This window comes from Pongo abelii, chromosome 17 (genome assembly GCF_028885655.2).
Source record: "Pongo abelii isolate AG06213 chromosome 17, NHGRI_mPonAbe1-v2.0_pri, whole genome shotgun sequence".
NCBI classification, from domain to species: Eukaryota; Metazoa; Chordata; class Mammalia; order Primates; family Hominidae; genus Pongo; species Pongo abelii.
This window is the reverse complement of record NC_072002.2, coordinates 948,140-965,882: the sequence shown is the minus strand read 5'-3', so window position 1 is coordinate 965,882 and position 17,743 is coordinate 948,140.

Here is a 17,743-nt window from a genome sequence, read left to right as displayed (position 1 = left end):
GCCTGTCCATCTACTTGCTACTGTCACACTCTTGCCAGCAGAAGAGGCCCCTGTATTGGCCGATATCACCACCCAGGCTATCCTCACCCCACAGCTGTGCAGCGGGACCCTCCTGCTGGCCCACGTGGCTGCCAGAGCCCATGCGGACACGAACCTCCAGCATGTCGGCGTCCCTGCGGGCGACACTACTGGTGACATGGCTAGCACGACCCTCCTCCCTGGCTGTGACACTGTTGATGTGAGCCCCACTTGCAGATCTGTCATTTGTACATAAGGCCATTTCCCCTTTTCTCTCTCTCTTCCGTTCACAGGGCTATTCGTTCTCTCTGTTTCTGCCTCCGTTTCAGATATTTACTCACCTTTTTCCTCTTTCACTCTGTCTGCCGTGGTCTCGATGAGAGTGTGCCACATAAGATTCCCCCATTAAAAGTCATGAATTGAGTGGCTTTTACTGTATTTCTGGTTGTGCACATTCCATTTTAATTCGCAATCCATTTTAGAACATTTTATCACCACCGACCAGAGAAAAACCCTGTAAACATTGGTCACTCCTCATTCTCTCTCAAACCCTCTCCCTGACCCTCAGCCCTAGGTAACAACTACATAGAGCGATCAACCCCATATCCATAGATTTCCATATTGTGGGCATTTCATATAAACACAATTGCACAATATGTGAGCTTTTGTGACTGACTTTACACTTAGCACAATATTTTCAACATTCATCCACATTGTAGCCATACCCACAGTGGGAAACCATTTTCTTTCTTTTTGGTTTTAGTAACACCGGGTGTTTTCTCCTTCCTTCCTTCTCTCCTTCCTTCCTTCCTTCCTTCCTTCCTTCCTTCCTTCCTTCCTTCCTTCCTTCCTCCTATTTCTCTCTTACACCTTCTGCCCTCTCTGCTTCATAGGCCTTAGCTGCATCCTACATTCTGCGTTTTTTTTGGGAAATCCTCGGCAGTTTCCGGAAAATTGTGTTATTGTTACTATTTACCGCTGTCTCTCATTCATGATTCTCCATCAATTGTAAACCTCTATTGGTTTTTCCCATTCACTAAGTATATTTTAATTAGGTACGCCTGTTTTTCTTTAGGCAGCCATTTCTGGAGTACAGGGTCAAATACTCAAAAACACTGTGTAACTCAAAAACTCATCTAATATCCCAATATACCCATCACAAAGTTGAAAAATCATAAATCAAACCATGATAAGTCACGGTTTGTCCGTGGATATGGGCTTCATCAATTCCATTGTATTCAATAATGCTGTACACCATTAACAGTGGCAGACTGTTGGGGAGTGGATTTTGATAGCATTTTAAAAAACAGTTATTAGAGGGATACTTTAACCTGACTGAATATCAGATCTAATTGTATTAGCACGGTGAATGATTATGTGAAATGTTTTGAGACAGAGTAGTACATTTGTGAATGAAATTTTCTGGCTTTTTTCACTTAGTAGGAACCTTTGTGTGCGGAAAGCTGAGAAAATTACTTTCTGCTGTAGAGCCTGGCATTCGTTGTAGATTAAAGCTTATTTTTCTGCGAATAAATCTTATTCAATAAAATACTATTTTCTAAAATTAAAAAAAAGCACTTGTGCTGTGAAGTCATTATCCTCAGCAAAGTAATCCGGAAAAGAAAACCAAACACCATATTCTCACTTATCATGGGAGCTGAAAAACGAGATCACATGGACACAGGAAGGGGAACAACACACACTGGGGCCTGTCGGGAGGCAGAGCATTAGGAGAAACAGCTAATGCATGCCGGGCTTAATAACTAGGTGATGGGTTGACAGGTGCAGCAAACCACCATGGCACACGTTTACCTTTGTAACAAATCTGCACATCCTGCACATATACCCCAGAACTTAGAAACGAAACGAAACGAAACGAAACGGAAAAACAATAACAAAAGGCTAGTGGCAAACTAAAGTTTCAAACTCAGAATGTGACTGACCCACTTTGGTTCAAATCATGGTTCTCAACCCAGGTGCCATAAGGTCAGGATAAAGAATTTGGTTACATATTGTAAATAAGACATACAGCAAATGACTAGAAAAGTTATTCTCAACCTATGTGTGTCTTGTAATTCAAGGATGACGCTATCTACCGGGACACAGCATTAGATTCCAAAGGGCTCAGTCCCGCAAGACTGGCCTCCCACTCTAATAACAATGGGAAGCCCAGCGTTGTTTTACCTCTGCTTCTTAGCAACTGGCTATAAATCGGGTTTCCACCACTCGCAGTTTTAGTTGCATTAATTTGCTGGAAGAGTTCACAGCACGCAGGGAAACACTTACATTTACCATTTTATTATAGCGGATGTTGCCAAAAATTCAGAAAAAAGACTTTGGGCCCGGCATGTGGGGAGGGGCGCACTACCTTCCTGGAAGTGTTATCCAGAAGCCCTCTAAACCCAGTCCTTTCGGGTTTTTATGGAGACCTCATTCTATAGGCATGATGGGTTAAACCATAGGCTATTGGTGAGCAACTCAACCTGAGGCTCTCAACCCTCCCTGGAAATTGGGGTTGAGGCTTTGCCATTCTCAGTCTGAGTAAAGGAATTTACATGAACGAAATTTTAAAAGAGATTAGCATAGCTGGAAACTTAATTAGGTGATTGAATTATCCGGAGCCACACCTTGATGTTCCTAACCCGAGCACCCTCATCCAACGAATGCTCCACCCAACTGGCTCCCAAGTCTCTACGTGGTTCCAGAGCAAAGGAATGTTTATACAAGGCATATCTCCACGTTTTCTTCAAAGTCTTTTCGCTTCCACGGGTAATTCTTAAACTGCCATGCACCAGGGTCAGGGGGAGGGCTTGTTACAACACAGACCTGTGGATCTCCGGGGTTAGAGGGTTGCAAGGACGCTGCTGGTGTCAAAACCACAAGGTGAGAACCACAGAACCACTAGTTGGTTTTCAGTGTTTCAGTGCATTTAATTCATAATATATTTGGCCAAGAAAACTTGTAAGTTCTTAGATTGTCCCAAATGTGGCGCATGAAATCAAATCAGGAGAAGAGTTTCCTAGGAGGTGTAGCCTGGGAAAGTTGGGGGTGACTGATGGAAAGGAGGAGCGAAGCTCCGCCCTTTCCGCTGCTAGGCTGCGCCCGAGGCTATTTAAACCCACCCTGGCGGGCCTGTACTCAGATCTTCGCAGAGCGGAGCAGCGGCCGGAGCGTTTTGCGGGCTCTGCGTGGACTTGGAGCTTACAGCGTCTTGCGACTTGGAAGCGGATTCAGAGGACAGGACAGAACACTTGGGTAAGTGTATCTCTGTCTATCTGTCTGTCTGTCTGTGTGTCTCATTGGTTGGTTTATTTCCATTTTCTTGAGGAGCACATACCTCACAACACACACACAAACACACACACACACACACACACACACACACACACACACACACTCGTTCATTCTGCGGGTTAGAAAATTGGTAGGGGTCCCTGGGAGCTACAGGTTTCCTAGTCATGTCTGCACCTAAGAACAGTAGGGTCTTGTCTGGCTCTTCTTATGAACGGTCCCCCAGCCCGGACTCCCCAAGATCCATGCTAGCCTCACCCAGCTTCTCCCTCTCCCCTCTCAGAAACTCAGACTTAAGAGGAAGCTCCTCACCAGGGATCCGGAGCTACCATTCACCATCCCCTAGGGCTTCACCACACTCACCTCTGTCATCACCAGAATCCCACAAGCTCCCATTTCCCTTTCCTCACCGTGATGGGCAATCAATGAAGCCTTTGGGCTCTCCCGTGTCCTCCTCTGGGGATTCTTTAGAGTCACCAGGTTCATCAATAATATACCACATGTTCTTACTGCCATCACCCAGCAGCTCACAACCAGCTCTCGGGGAGACTCTTGTGTCTCCCAGCTACTCTCCAAACAACCCCAGATTTCAGCTGGAGTCAGCCCCCCACACCCAGGAATCACCTACAAACTCACGGGCCTCACGGTGCTCCTCCCCTATGTCTTTCATCTCTTCAACCCCAGGCCTCAGGGACTCTCCCGTGTCTCCCACTTACTCTCCAGCCATCCCCAGGTTTCTGCGGGAGTCAGCCCCATGCACCCAGGAGTCCCCCAGAGACTCACAGGTTTCGGGAGATTGTGAGCGGTCCCCCATCCCTGACGCCTCAGGATTCATGCCCGCCTCACCCAGCTTCTCCCTCTCCCCTCCCAGAAACTCAGACCCAAGGGGCAGCTCCCCACCAGGGATGTGGAAGTACTCTACATCATCCCGCAGGGCTTCACCACTCTCACATCCGTCATCAACAGAATTTCACAACGTTACATTTCCCTTTCCTAACCAAGCAGGACAATCACTCATGTCATTGTGCTCTCCCGTGTCCTCCTCCGGAGATTCTTCACAGTCACCTCATTCATCAATAATATACCATATGTTCCTACTGCCATCATCCAGCAGCTCACCCCCAGCCGTCAATGACTCTCCTGTCTGTCCCAGCTACTCTCCAACTACGCCCAGATTTCAGCGGGAGTCGGTCTCCCACACCCCAGAAGCACCTACAAACTCACAGACTTCAGTGAGATCCTCGCCAGTCTCTCTCACGTCTTCACCCCCAGCCCTTACGGACCCTCCTGTCTCTCTCAACTACTATCCAGCCACGCCCACATTTCAGCGGGAGTCAGTTCCAGCAACCCAGGGATCACCAGCAAGCTCACCACTTTCACTGAGTTACTCCCCAGTCTCTAGCACGTCTTTATCCCCAACCCTCAGGGACTCTCCTGTCTGTCCCAGCTACTCTCCAACCACGCCCACACTTCAGCGAGAGTCAGTTGCAGGCACCCAGAAATCACCACCAAACTCACCAATTTCACTGCGTTACTCCCCAGTCTCTCTCATGTCTTCACCATCCCTCAGGGACTCTCCTGCCTGTCCCAGCTACTCTCCAACCACGCCCACATTTCAGCGGGAGTCACTTCCAGGCACCCCGGAATCACCACCAAACTCACCAATTTCACTCAATTACTCCCCAGTCTCCCTCATGTCTTCACCAGCCCTCAGGGACTCTCCTGTGGGTCCCAACTACTCTCAAACCACGCCCACATTTCAGCGGGAGTCAGTTCCAGGCACCCCGGAATCACCACCAAACTCACCAGTTTCACTCAATTACTCTCCAGTCTCTCTCATGTCTTCACCAGCCCTCAGGGACTCTCCTGCCTGTCCCAGCTACTCTCCAGCCACGCCCAGATGTCAGCTGGAGTCAGTTGCAGGCACCCCGGAGTCACCACCAAACTCACCAGTTTCACTGAGTTACTCCCCGGTCTCTCTCATGTCTTCACCCCCAGCCCTCAGGGACTCTCCTGTGTGTCCCCGCTACTCTCCAACCACGCCCAGATTTCAGCGGGAGTCAGTTCCAGGCACCCAGGGATCACCTACAAACTCCCCAGTTTCACTGAGTTACTCCCCGGTCTCTCTCATGTCTTCACCCCCAGCCCCCTGGGACTCCCCTGTCTGTCCCAGCTACTCTCCTGCCACGCCCAGATTCCAGCGGGAGTCAGCCTCCTGCATTCCGGAGTCACCTACAGACTCACAGACCTCACTGAGATCCTCCCTGGTCTCTCTCAGGTCTTTGCCCTCAGCCCACAGGGACTCTTGTGTCTCTTTCAGCTACTCTCAAAAGTTCTCTAGATTCCAGCTGGAGTCGGTTCCAGGCACCCAGGACACACCACCAAACTCACCAATTTCACTGACTTACTCCCCATTCTCGCTCATGTTGTCACCTCCAGCCCTCAGGGACTCTTCTGTCTCTCTCAGCTACTCTCCAACCATCTCCCGATTTCACCTGGAGTCAGCTTCCCACACCCAGGAATCACCTGCAGACTCACGGACCTTACTGCATCCCTCCCCCATTTCCTTCACCTCTTCACTCCCAGCCTTCAGGGACTCTCCTGCGTCTCCCAGCTTCTCTCCAGCCTTCCCCAGATTTCTGCCACAGTCAGCTCCAGGCACCCAGGAGAACCCTAGACACTCACAGGCCTCACGAGACGATCTCCCTATGACCTGTATCTATACAGGGATGGCTCCCACCTATCCCTCAGTGACCCCAAACCCATCTCCACTTACACTCAGACACTCCCAGGGCCTGACAGCTACTCCCCGTTATTGTCCTTCAGTTCGAAGCCCTGGCCAATCTACTAGCCAACATGACGCAGTTACCTGGCCATTTCTCCACATTTCTGGTGCGGGCCCCACACCCAGCCGCAGAAGAGCCTCTCCTGCATTCCGCCCTCACACACAGGCCTGTCCATCTACTTGCTACTGTCACACTCTTGCCAGCAGAAGAGGCCCCTGTATTGGCCGATATCACCACCCAGGCTATCCTCACCCCACAGCTGTGCAGCGGGACCCTCCTGCTGGCCCACGTGGCTGCCAGAGCCCATGCGGACACGAACCTCCAGCATGTCGGCGTCCCTGCGGGCGACACTACCGGTGACATGGCTAGCACGACCCTCCTCCCTGGCTGTGACACTGTTGATGTGAGCCCCACTTGCAGATCTGTCATTTGTACATAAGGCCATTTCCCCTTTTCTCTCTCTCTTCCGTTCACAGGGCTATTCGTTCTCTCTGTTTCTGCCTCCGTTTCAGATATTTACTCACCTTTTTCCTCTTTCACTCTGTCTGCCGTGGTCTCGATGAGAGTGTGCCACATAAGATTCCCCCATTAAAAGTCATGAATTGAGTGGCTTTTACTGTATTTCTGGTTGTGCACATTCCATTTTAATTCGCAATCCATTTTAGAACATTTTATCACCACCGACCAGAGAAAAACCCTGTAAACATTGGTCACTCCTCATTCTCTCTCAAACCCTCTCCCTGACCCTCAGCCCTAGGTAACAACTACATAGAGCGATCAACCCCATATCCATAGATTTCCATATTGTGGGCATTTCATATAAACACAATTGCACAATATGTGAGCTTTTGTGACTGACTTTACACTTAGCACAATATTTTCAACATTCATCCACATTGTAGCCATACCCACAGTGGGAAACCATTTTCTTTCTTTTTGGTTTTAGTAACACCGGGTGTTTTCTCCTTCCTTCCTTCTCTCCTTCCTTCCTTCCTTCCTTCCTTCCTTCCTTCCTTCCTTCCTTCCTTCCTTCCTCCTATTTCTCTCTTACACCTTCTGCCCTCTCTGCTTCATAGGCCTTAGCTGCATCCTACATTCTGCGTTTTTTTTGGGAAATCCTCGGCAGTTTCCGGAAAATTGTGTTATTGTTACTATTTACCGCTGTCTCTCATTCATGATTCTCCATCAATTGTAAACCTCTATTGGTTTTTCCCATTCACTAAGTATATTTTAATTAGGTACGCCTGTTTTTCTTTAGGCAGCCATTTCTGGAGTACAGGGTCAAATACTCAAAAACACTGTGTAACTCAAAAACTCATCTAATATCCCAATATACCCATCACAAAGTTGAAAAATCATAAATCAAACCATGATAAGTCACGGTTTGTCCGTGGATATGGGCTTCATCAATTCCATTGTATTCAATAATGCTGTACACCATTAACAGTGGCAGACTGTTGGGGAGTGGATTTTGATAGCATTTTAAAAAACAGTTATTAGAGGGATACTTTAACCTGACTGAATATCAGATCTAATTGTATTAGCACGGTGAATGATTATGTGAAATGTTTTGAGACAGAGTAGTACATTTGTGAATGAAATTTTCTGGCTTTTTTCACTTAGTAGGAACCTTTGTGTGCGGAAAGCTGAGAAAATTACTTTCTGCTGTAGAGCCTGGCATTCGTTGTAGATTAAAGCTTATTTTTCTGCGAATAAATCTTATTCAATAAAATACTATTTTCTAAAATTAAAAAAAAGCACTTGTGCTGTGAAGTCATTATCCTCAGCAAAGTAATCCGGAAAAGAAAACCAAACACCATATTCTCACTTATCATGGGAGCTGAAAAACGAGATCACATGGACACAGGAAGGGGAACAACACACACTGGGGCCTGTCGGGAGGCAGAGCATTAGGAGAAACAGCTAATGCATGCCGGGCTTAATAACTAGGTGATGGGTTGACAGGTGCAGCAAACCACCATGGCACACGTTTACCTTTGTAACAAATCTGCACATCCTGCACATATACCCCAGAACTTAGAAACGAAACGAAACGAAACGAAACGGAAAAACAATAACAAAAGGCTAGTGGCAAACTAAAGTTTCAAACTCAGAATGTGACTGACCCACTTTGGTTCAAATCATGGTTCTCAACCCAGGTGCCATAAGGTCAGGATAAAGAATTTGGTTACATATTGTAAATAAGACATACAGCAAATGACTAGAAAAGTTATTCTCAACCTATGTGTGTCTTGTAATTCAAGGATGACGCTATCTACCGGGACACAGCATTAGATTCCAAAGGGCTCAGTCCCGCAAGACTGGCCTCCCACTCTAATAACAATGGGAAGCCCAGCGTTGTTTTACCTCTGCTTCTTAGCAACTGGCTATAAATCGGGTTTCCACCACTCGCAGTTTTAGTTGCATTAATTTGCTGGAAGAGTTCACAGCACGCAGGGAAACACTTACATTTACCATTTTATTATAGCGGATGTTGCCAAAAATTCAGAAAAAAGACTTTGGGCCCGGCATGTGGGGAGGGGCGCACTACCTTCCTGGAAGTGTTATCCAGAAGCCCTCTAAACCCAGTCCTTTCGGGTTTTTATGGAGACCTCATTCTATAGGCATGATGGGTTAAACCATAGGCTATTGGTGAGCAACTCAACCTGAGGCTCTCAACCCTCCCTGGAAATTGGGGTTGAGGCTTTGCCATTCTCAGTCTGAGTAAAGGAATTTACATGAACGGAATTTTAAAAGAGATTAGCATAGCTGGAAACTTAATTAGGTGATTGAATTATCCGGAGCCACACCTTGATGTTCCTAACCCGAGCACCCTCATCCAACGAATGCTCCACCCAACTGGCTCCCAAGTCTCTACGTGGTTCCAGAGCAAAGGAATGTTTATACAAGGCATATCTCCACGTTTTCTTCAAAGTCTTTTCGCTTCCACGGGTAATTCTTAAACTGCCATGCACCAGGGTCAGGGGGAGGGCTTGTTACAACACAGACCTGTGGATCTCCGGGGTTAGAGGGTTGCAAGGACGCTGCTGGTGTCAAAACCACAAGGTGAGAACCACAGAACCACTAGTTGGTTTTCAGTGTTTCAGTGCATTTAATTCATAATATATTTGGCCAAGAAAACTTGTAAGTTCTTAGATTGTCCCAAATGTGGCGCATGAAATCAAATCAGGAGAAGAGTTTCCTAGGAGGTGTAGCCTGGGAAAGTTGGGGGTGACTGATGGAAAGGAGGAGCGAAGCTCCGCCCTTTCCGCTGCTAGGCTGCGCCCGAGGCTATTTAAACCCACCCTGGCGGGCCTGTACTCAGATCTTCGCAGAGCGGAGCAGCGGCCGGAGCGTTTTGCGGGCTCTGCGTGGACTTGGAGCTTACAGCGTCTTGCGACTTGGAAGCGGATTCAGAGGACAGGACAGAACACTTGGGTAAGTGTATCTCTGTCTATCTGTCTGTCTGTCTGTGTGTCTCATTGGTTGGTTTATTTCCATTTTCTTGAGGAGCACATACCTCACAACACACACACAAACACACACACACACACACACACACACACACACACACACACACACACTCGTTCATTCTGCGGGTTAGAAAATTGGTAGGGGTCCCTGGGAGCTACAGGTTTCCCAGTCATGTCTGCACCTAAGAACAGTAGGGTCTTGTCTGGCTCTTCTTATGAACGGTCCCCCAGCCCGGACTCCCCAAGATCCATGCTAGCCTCACCCAGCTTCTCCCTCTCCCCTCTCAGAAACTCAGACTTAAGAGGAAGCTCCTCACCAGGGATCCGGAGCTACCATTCACCATCCCCTAGGGCTTCACCACACTCACCTCTGTCATCACCAGAATCCCACAAGCTCCCATTTCCCTTTCCTCACCGTGATGGGCAATCAATGAAGCCTTTGGGCTCTCCCGTGTCCTCCTCTGGGGATTCTTTAGAGTCACCAGGTTCATCAATAATATACCACATGTTCTTACTGCCATCACCCAGCAGCTCACAACCAGCTCTCGGGGAGACTCTTGTGTCTCCCAGCTACTCTCCAAACAACCCCAGATTTCAGCTGGAGTCAGCCCCCCACACCCAGGAATCACCTACAAACTCACGGGCCTCACGGTGCTCCTCCCCTATGTCTTTCATCTCTTCAACCCCAGGCCTCAGGGACTCTCCCGTGTCTCCCACTTACTCTCCAGCCATCCCCAGGTTTCTGCGGGAGTCAGCCCCATGCACCCAGGAGTCCCCCAGAGACTCACAGGTTTCGGGAGATTGTGAGCGGTCCCCCATCCCTGACGCCTCAGGATTCATGCCCGCCTCACCCAGCTTCTCCCTCTCCCCTCCCAGAAACTCAGACCCAAGGGGCAGCTCCCCACCAGGGATGTGGAAGTACTCTACATCATCCCGCAGGGCTTCACCACTCTCACATCCGTCATCAACAGAATTTCACAACGTTACATTTCCCTTTCCTAACCAAGCAGGACAATCACTCATGTCATTGTGCTCTCCCGTGTCCTCCTCCGGAGATTCTTCACAGTCACCTCATTCATCAATAATATACCATATGTTCCTACTGCCATCATCCAGCAGCTCACCCCCAGCCGTCAATGACTCTCCTGTCTGTCCCAGCTACTCTCCAACTACGCCCAGATTTCAGCGGGAGTCGGTCTCCCACACCCCAGAAGCACCTACAAACTCACAGACTTCAGTGAGATCCTCGCCAGTCTCTCTCACGTCTTCACCCCCAGCCCTTACGGACCCTCCTGTCTCTCTCAACTACTATCCAGCCACGCCCACATTTCAGCGGGAGTCAGTTCCAGCAACCCAGGGATCACCAGCAAGCTCACCACTTTCACTGAGTTACTCCCCAGTCTCTAGCACGTCTTTATCCCCAACCCTCAGGGACTCTCCTGTCTGTCCCAGCTACTCTCCAACCACGCCCACACTTCAGCGAGAGTCAGTTGCAGGCACCCAGAAATCACCACCAAACTCACCAATTTCACTGCGTTACTCCCCAGTCTCTCTCATGTCTTCACCATCCCTCAGGGACTCTCCTGCCTGTCCCAGCTACTCTCCAACCACGCCCACATTTCAGCGGGAGTCACTTCCAGGCACCCCGGAATCACCACCAAACTCACCAATTTCACTCAATTACTCCCCAGTCTCCCTCATGTCTTCACCAGCCCTCAGGGACTCTCCTGTGGGTCCCAACTACTCTCAAACCACGCCCACATTTCAGCGGGAGTCAGTTCCAGGCACCCCGGAATCACCACCAAACTCACCAGTTTCACTCAATTACTCTCCAGTCTCTCTCATGTCTTCACCAGCCCTCAGGGACTCTCCTGCCTGTCCCAGCTACTCTCCAGCCACGCCCAGATGTCAGCTGGAGTCAGTTGCAGGCACCCCGGAGTCACCACCAAACTCACCAGTTTCACTGAGTTACTCCCCGGTCTCTCTCATGTCTTCACCCCCAGCCCTCAGGGACTCTCCTGTGTGTCCCCGCTACTCTCCAACCACGCCCAGATTTCAGCGGGAGTCAGTTCCAGGCACCCAGGGATCACCTACAAACTCCCCAGTTTCACTGAGTTACTCCCCGGTCTCTCTCATGTCTTCACCCCCAGCCCCCTGGGACTCCCCTGTCTGTCCCAGCTACTCTCCTGCCACGCCCAGATTCCAGCGGGAGTCAGCCTCCTGCATTCCGGAGTCACCTACAGACTCACAGACCTCACTGAGATCCTCCCTGGTCTCTCTCAGGTCTTTGCCCTCAGCCCACAGGGACTCTTGTGTCTCTTTCAGCTACTCTCAAAAGTTCTCTAGATTCCAGCTGGAGTCGGTTCCAGGCACCCAGGACACAACACCAAACTCACCAATTTCACTGACTTACTCCCCATTCTCGCTCATGTTGTCACCTCCAGCCCTCAGGGACTCTTCTGTCTCTCTCAGCTACTCTCCAACCATCTCCCGATTTCACCTGGAGTCAGCTTCCCACACCCAGGAATCACCTGCAGACTCACGGACCTTACTGCATCCCTCCCCCATTTCCTTCACCTCTTCACTCCCAGCCTTCAGGGACTCTCCTGCGTCTCCCAGCTTCTCTCCAGCCTTCCCCAGATTTCTGCCACAGTCAGCTCCAGGCACCCAGGAGAACCCTAGACACTCACAGGCCTCACGAGACGATCTCCCTATGACCTGTATCTATACAGGGATGGCTCCCACCTATCCCTCAGTGACCCCAAACCCATCTCCACTTACACTCAGACACTCCCAGGGCCTGACAGCTACTCCCCGTTATTGTCCTTCAGTTCGAAGCCCTGGCCAATCTACTAGCCAACATGACGCAGTTACCTGGCCATTTCTCCACATTTCTGGTGCGGGCCCCACACCCAGCCGCAGAAGAGCCTCTCCTGCATTCCGCCCTCACACACAGGCCTGTCCATCTACTTGCTACTGTCACACTCTTGCCAGCAGAAGAGGCCCCTGTATTGGCCGATATCACCACCCAGGCTATCCTCACCCCACAGCTGTGCAGCGGGACCCTCCTGCTGGCCCACGTGGCTGCCAGAGATCATGCGGACACGAACCTCCAGCATGTCGGCGTCCCTGCGGGCGACACTACCGGTGACATGGCTAGCACGACCCTCCTCCCTGGCAGTGACACTGTTGATGTGAGCCCCACTTGCAGATCTGTCATTTGTACATAAGGCCATTTCCCCTTTTCTCTCTCTCTTCCGTTCACAGGGCTATTCGTTCTCTCTGTTTCTGCCTCCGTTTCAGATATTTACTCACCTTTTTCCTCTTTCACTCTGTCTGCCGTGGTCTCGATGAGAGTGTGTCACATAAGATTCCCCCATTAAAAGTCATGAATTGAGTGGCTTTTACTGTATTTCTGGTTGTGCACATTCCATTTTAATTCGCAATCCATTTTAGAACATTTTATCACCACCGGCCAGAGAAAAACCCTGTAAACATTGGTGACTCCTCATTCTCTCTCAAACCCTCTCCCTGACCCTCAGCCCTAGGTAACAACTACATGGAGCGATCAACCCCATATCCATAGATTTCCATACTGTGGGCATTTCATATAAACACAATTGCACAATATGTGAGCTTTTGTGACTGACTTTACACTTAGCACAATATTTTCAACATTCATCCACATTGTAGCCATACCCACAGTGGGAAACCATTTTCTTTCATTTTGGTTTTAGTAACACCGGGTGTTTTCTCCTTCCTTCCTTCTCTCCTTCCTTCCTTCCTTCCTTCCTTCCTTCCTTCCTTCCTTCCTTCCTTCCTTCCTTCCTCCTATTTCTCTCTTACACCTTCTGCCCTCTCTGCTTCATAGGCCTTAGCTGCATCCTACATTCTGCGTTTTTTTTTTGGGAAATCCTCGGCAGTTTCCGGAAAATTGTGTTATTGTTACTATTTACCGCTGTCTCTCATTCATGATTCTCCATCAATTGTAAACCTCTATTGGTTTTTCCCATCCACTAAGTATATTTTAATTAGGTAGGCCTGTTTTTCTTTAGGCAGCCATTTCTGGAGTACATGGTCAAATACTCAAAAACACTGTGTAACTCAAAAACTCATCTAATATCCCAATATACCCATCACAAAGTTGAAAAATCATAAATCAAACCATGATAAGTCACGGTTTGTCCTTGGATATGGGCTTCATCAATTCCATTGTATTCAATAATGCTGTACACCATTAACAGTGGCAGACTGTTGGGGAGTGGATTTTGATAGCATTTTAAAAAACAGTTATTAGAGGGATACTTTAACCTGACTGAATATGTGATCTAATTGTATTAGCACGGTGAATGATTATGTGAAATGTTTTGAGACAGAGTAGTACATTTGTGAATGAAATTTTCTGGCTTTTTTCACTTAGTAGGAACCTTTGTGTGCGGAAAGCTGAGAAAATTACTTTCTGCTGTAGAGCCTGGCATTCGTTGTAGATTAAAGCTTATTTTTCTGCGAATAAATCTTATTCAATAAAATACTATTTTCTAAAATTAAAAAAAAGCACTTGTGCTGTGAAGTCATTATCCTCAGCAAAGTAATCCGGAAAAGAAAACCACACACCATATTCTCACTTATCATGGGAGCTGAAAAACGAGATCACATGGACACAGGAAGGGGAACAACACACACTGGGGCCTGTCGGGAGGCAGAGCATTAGGAAAAACAGCTAATGCATGCCGGGCTTAATAACTAGGTGATGGGTTGACAGGTGCAGCAAACCACCATGGCACACGTTTACCTTTGTAACAAATCTGCACATCCTGCACATATACCCCAGAACTTAGAAACGAAACGAAACGAAACGGAAAAACAATAACAAAAGGCTAGTGGCAAACTAAAGTTTCAAACTCAGAATGTGACGGACCCACTTTGGATCAAATCATGGTTCTCAACCCAGGTGCCATAAGGTCAGGATAAAGAATTTGGTTACATATTGTAAATAAGACATACAGCAAATGACTAGAAAAGTTATTCTCAACCTATGTGTGTCTTGTAATTCAAGGATGACGCTATCTACCGGGACACAGCATTAGATTCCAAAGGGCTCAGTCCCGCAAGACTGGCCTCCCGCTCTAATAACAATGGGAAGCCCAGCGTTGTTTTACCTCTGCTTCTTAGCAACTGGCTATAAATCGGGTTTCCACCACTCGCAGTTTTAGTTGCATTAATTTGCTGGAAGAGTTCACAGCACGCAGGGAAACACTTACATTTACCATTTTATTATAGCGGATGTTGCCAAAAATTCAGAAAAAAGACTTTGGGCCCGGCATGTGGGGAGGGGCGCACTACCTTCCTGGAAGTGTTATCCAGAAGCCCTCTAAACCCAGTCCTTTCGGGTTTTTATGGAGACCTCATTCTATAGGCATGATGGGTTAAACCATAGGCTATTGGTGAGCAACTCAACCTGAGGCTCTCAACCCTCCCTGGAAATTGGGGTTGAGGCTTTGCCATTCTCAGTCTGAGTAAAGGAATTTACATGAACGGAATTTTAAAAGAGATTAGCATAGCTGGAAACTTAATTAGGTGATTGAATTATCCGGAGCCACACCTTGATGTTCCTAACCCGAGCACCCTCATCCAACGAATGCTCCACCCAACTGGCTCCCAAGTCTCTACGTGGTTCCAGAGCAAAGGAATGTTTATACAAGGCATATCTCCACGTTTTCTTCAAAGTCTTTTCGCTTCCACGGGTAATTCTTAAACTGCCATGCACCAGGGTCAGGGGGAGGGCTTGTTACAACACAGATCTGTGGATCTCCGGGGTTAGAGGGTTGCAAGGACGCTGCTGGTGTCAAAACCACAAGGTGAGAACCACAGAACCACTAGTTGGTTTTCAGTGTTTCAGTGCATTTAATTCATAATATATTTGGCCAAGAAAACTTGTAAGTTCTTAGATGGTCCCAAATGTGGCGCATGAAATCAAATCAGGAGAAGAGTTTCCTAGGAGGTGTAGCCTGGGAAAGTTGGGGGTGACTGATGGAAAGGAGGAGCGAAGCTCCGCCCTTTCCGCTGCTAGGCTGCGCCCGAGGCTATTTAAACCCACCCTGGCGGGCCTGTACTCAGATCTTCGCAGAGCGGAGCAGCGGCCGGAGCGTTTTGCGGGCTCTGCGTGGACTTGGAGCTTACAGCGTCTTGCGACTTGGAAGCGGATTCAGAGGACAGGACAGAACACTTGGGTAAGTGTATCTCTGTCTATCTGTCTGTCTGTCTGTGTGTCTCATTGGTTGGTTTATTTCCATTTTCTTGAGGAGCACATACCTCACAACACACACACAAACACACACACACACACACACACACACACACACACACACACACACACTCGTTCATTCTGCGGGTTAGAAAATTGGTAGGGGTCCCTGGGAGCTACAGGTTTCCCAGTCATGTCTGCACCTAAGAACAGTAGGGTCTTGTCTGGCTCTTCTTATGAACGGTCCCCCAGCCCGGACTCCCCAAGATCCATGCTAGCCTCACCCAGCTTCTCCCTCTCCCCTCTCAGAAACTCAGACTTAAGAGGAAGCTCCTCACCAGGGATCCGGAGCTACCATTCACCATCCCCTAGGGCTTCACCACACTCACCTCTGTCATCACCAGAATCCCACAAGCTCCCATTTCCCTTTCCTCACCGTGATGGGCAATCAATGAAGCCTTTGGGCTCTCCCGTGTCCTCCTCTGGGGATTCTTTAGAGTCACCAGGTTCATCAATAATATACCACATGTTCTTACTGCCATCACCCAGCAGCTCACAACCAGCTCTCGGGGAGACTCTTGTGTCTCCCAGCTACTCTCCAAACAACCCCAGATTTCAGCTGGAGTCAGCCCCCCACACCCAGGAATCACCTACAAACTCACGGGCCTCACGGTGCTCCTCCCCTATGTCTTTCATCTCTTCAACCCCAGGCCTCAGGGACTCTCCCGTGTCTCCCACTTACTCTCCAGCCATCCCCAGGTTTCTGCGGGAGTCAGCCCCATGCACCCAGGAGTCCCCCAGAGACTCACAGGTTTCGGGAGATTGTGAGCGGTCCCCCATCCCTGACGCCTCAGGATTCATGCCCGCCTCACCCAGCTTCTCCCTCTCCCCTCCCAGAAACTCAGACCCAAGGGGCAGCTCCCCACCAGGGATGTGGAAGTACTCTACATCATCCCGCAGGGCTTCACCACTCTCACATCCGTCATCAACAGAATTTCACAACGTTACATTTCCCTTTCCTAACCAAGCAGGACAATCACTCATGTCATTGTGCTCTCCCGTGTCCTCCTCCGGAGATTCTTCACAGTCACCTCATTCATCAATAATATACCATATGTTCCTACTGCCATCATCCAGCAGCTCACCCCCAGCCGTCAATGACTCTCCTGTCTGTCCCAGCTACTCTCCAACTACGCCCAGATTTCAGCGGGAGTCGGTCTCCCACACCCCAGAAGCACCTACAAACTCACAGACTTCAGTGAGATCCTCGCCAGTCTCTCTCACGTCTTCACCCCCAGCCCTTACGGACCCTCCTGTCTCTCTCAACTACTATCCAGCCACGCCCACATTTCAGCGGGAGTCAGTTCCAGCAACCCAGGGATCACCAGCAAGCTCACCACTTTCACTGAGTTACTCCCCAGTCTCTAGCACGTCTTTATCCCCAACCCTCAGGGACTCTCCTGTCTGTCCCAGCTACTCTCCAACCACGCCCACACTTCAGCGAGAGTCAGTTGCAGGCACCCAGAAATCACCACCAAACTCACCAATTTCACTGCGTTACTCCCCAGTCTCTCTCATGTCTTCACCATCCCTCAGGGACTCTCCTGCCTGTCCCAGCTACTCTCCAACCACGCCCACATTTCAGCGGGAGTCACTTCCAGGCACCCCGGAATCACCACCAAACTCACCAATTTCACTCAATTACTCCCCAGTCTCCCTCATGTCTTCACCAGCCCTCAGGGACTCTCCTGTGGGTCCCAACTACTCTCAAACCACGCCCACATTTCAGCGGGAGTCAGTTCCAGGCACCCCGGAATCACCACCAAACTCACCAGTTTCACTCAATTACTCTCCAGTCTCTCTCATGTCTTCACCAGCCCTCAGGGACTCTCCTGCCTGTCCCAGCTACTCTCCAGCCACGCCCAGATGTC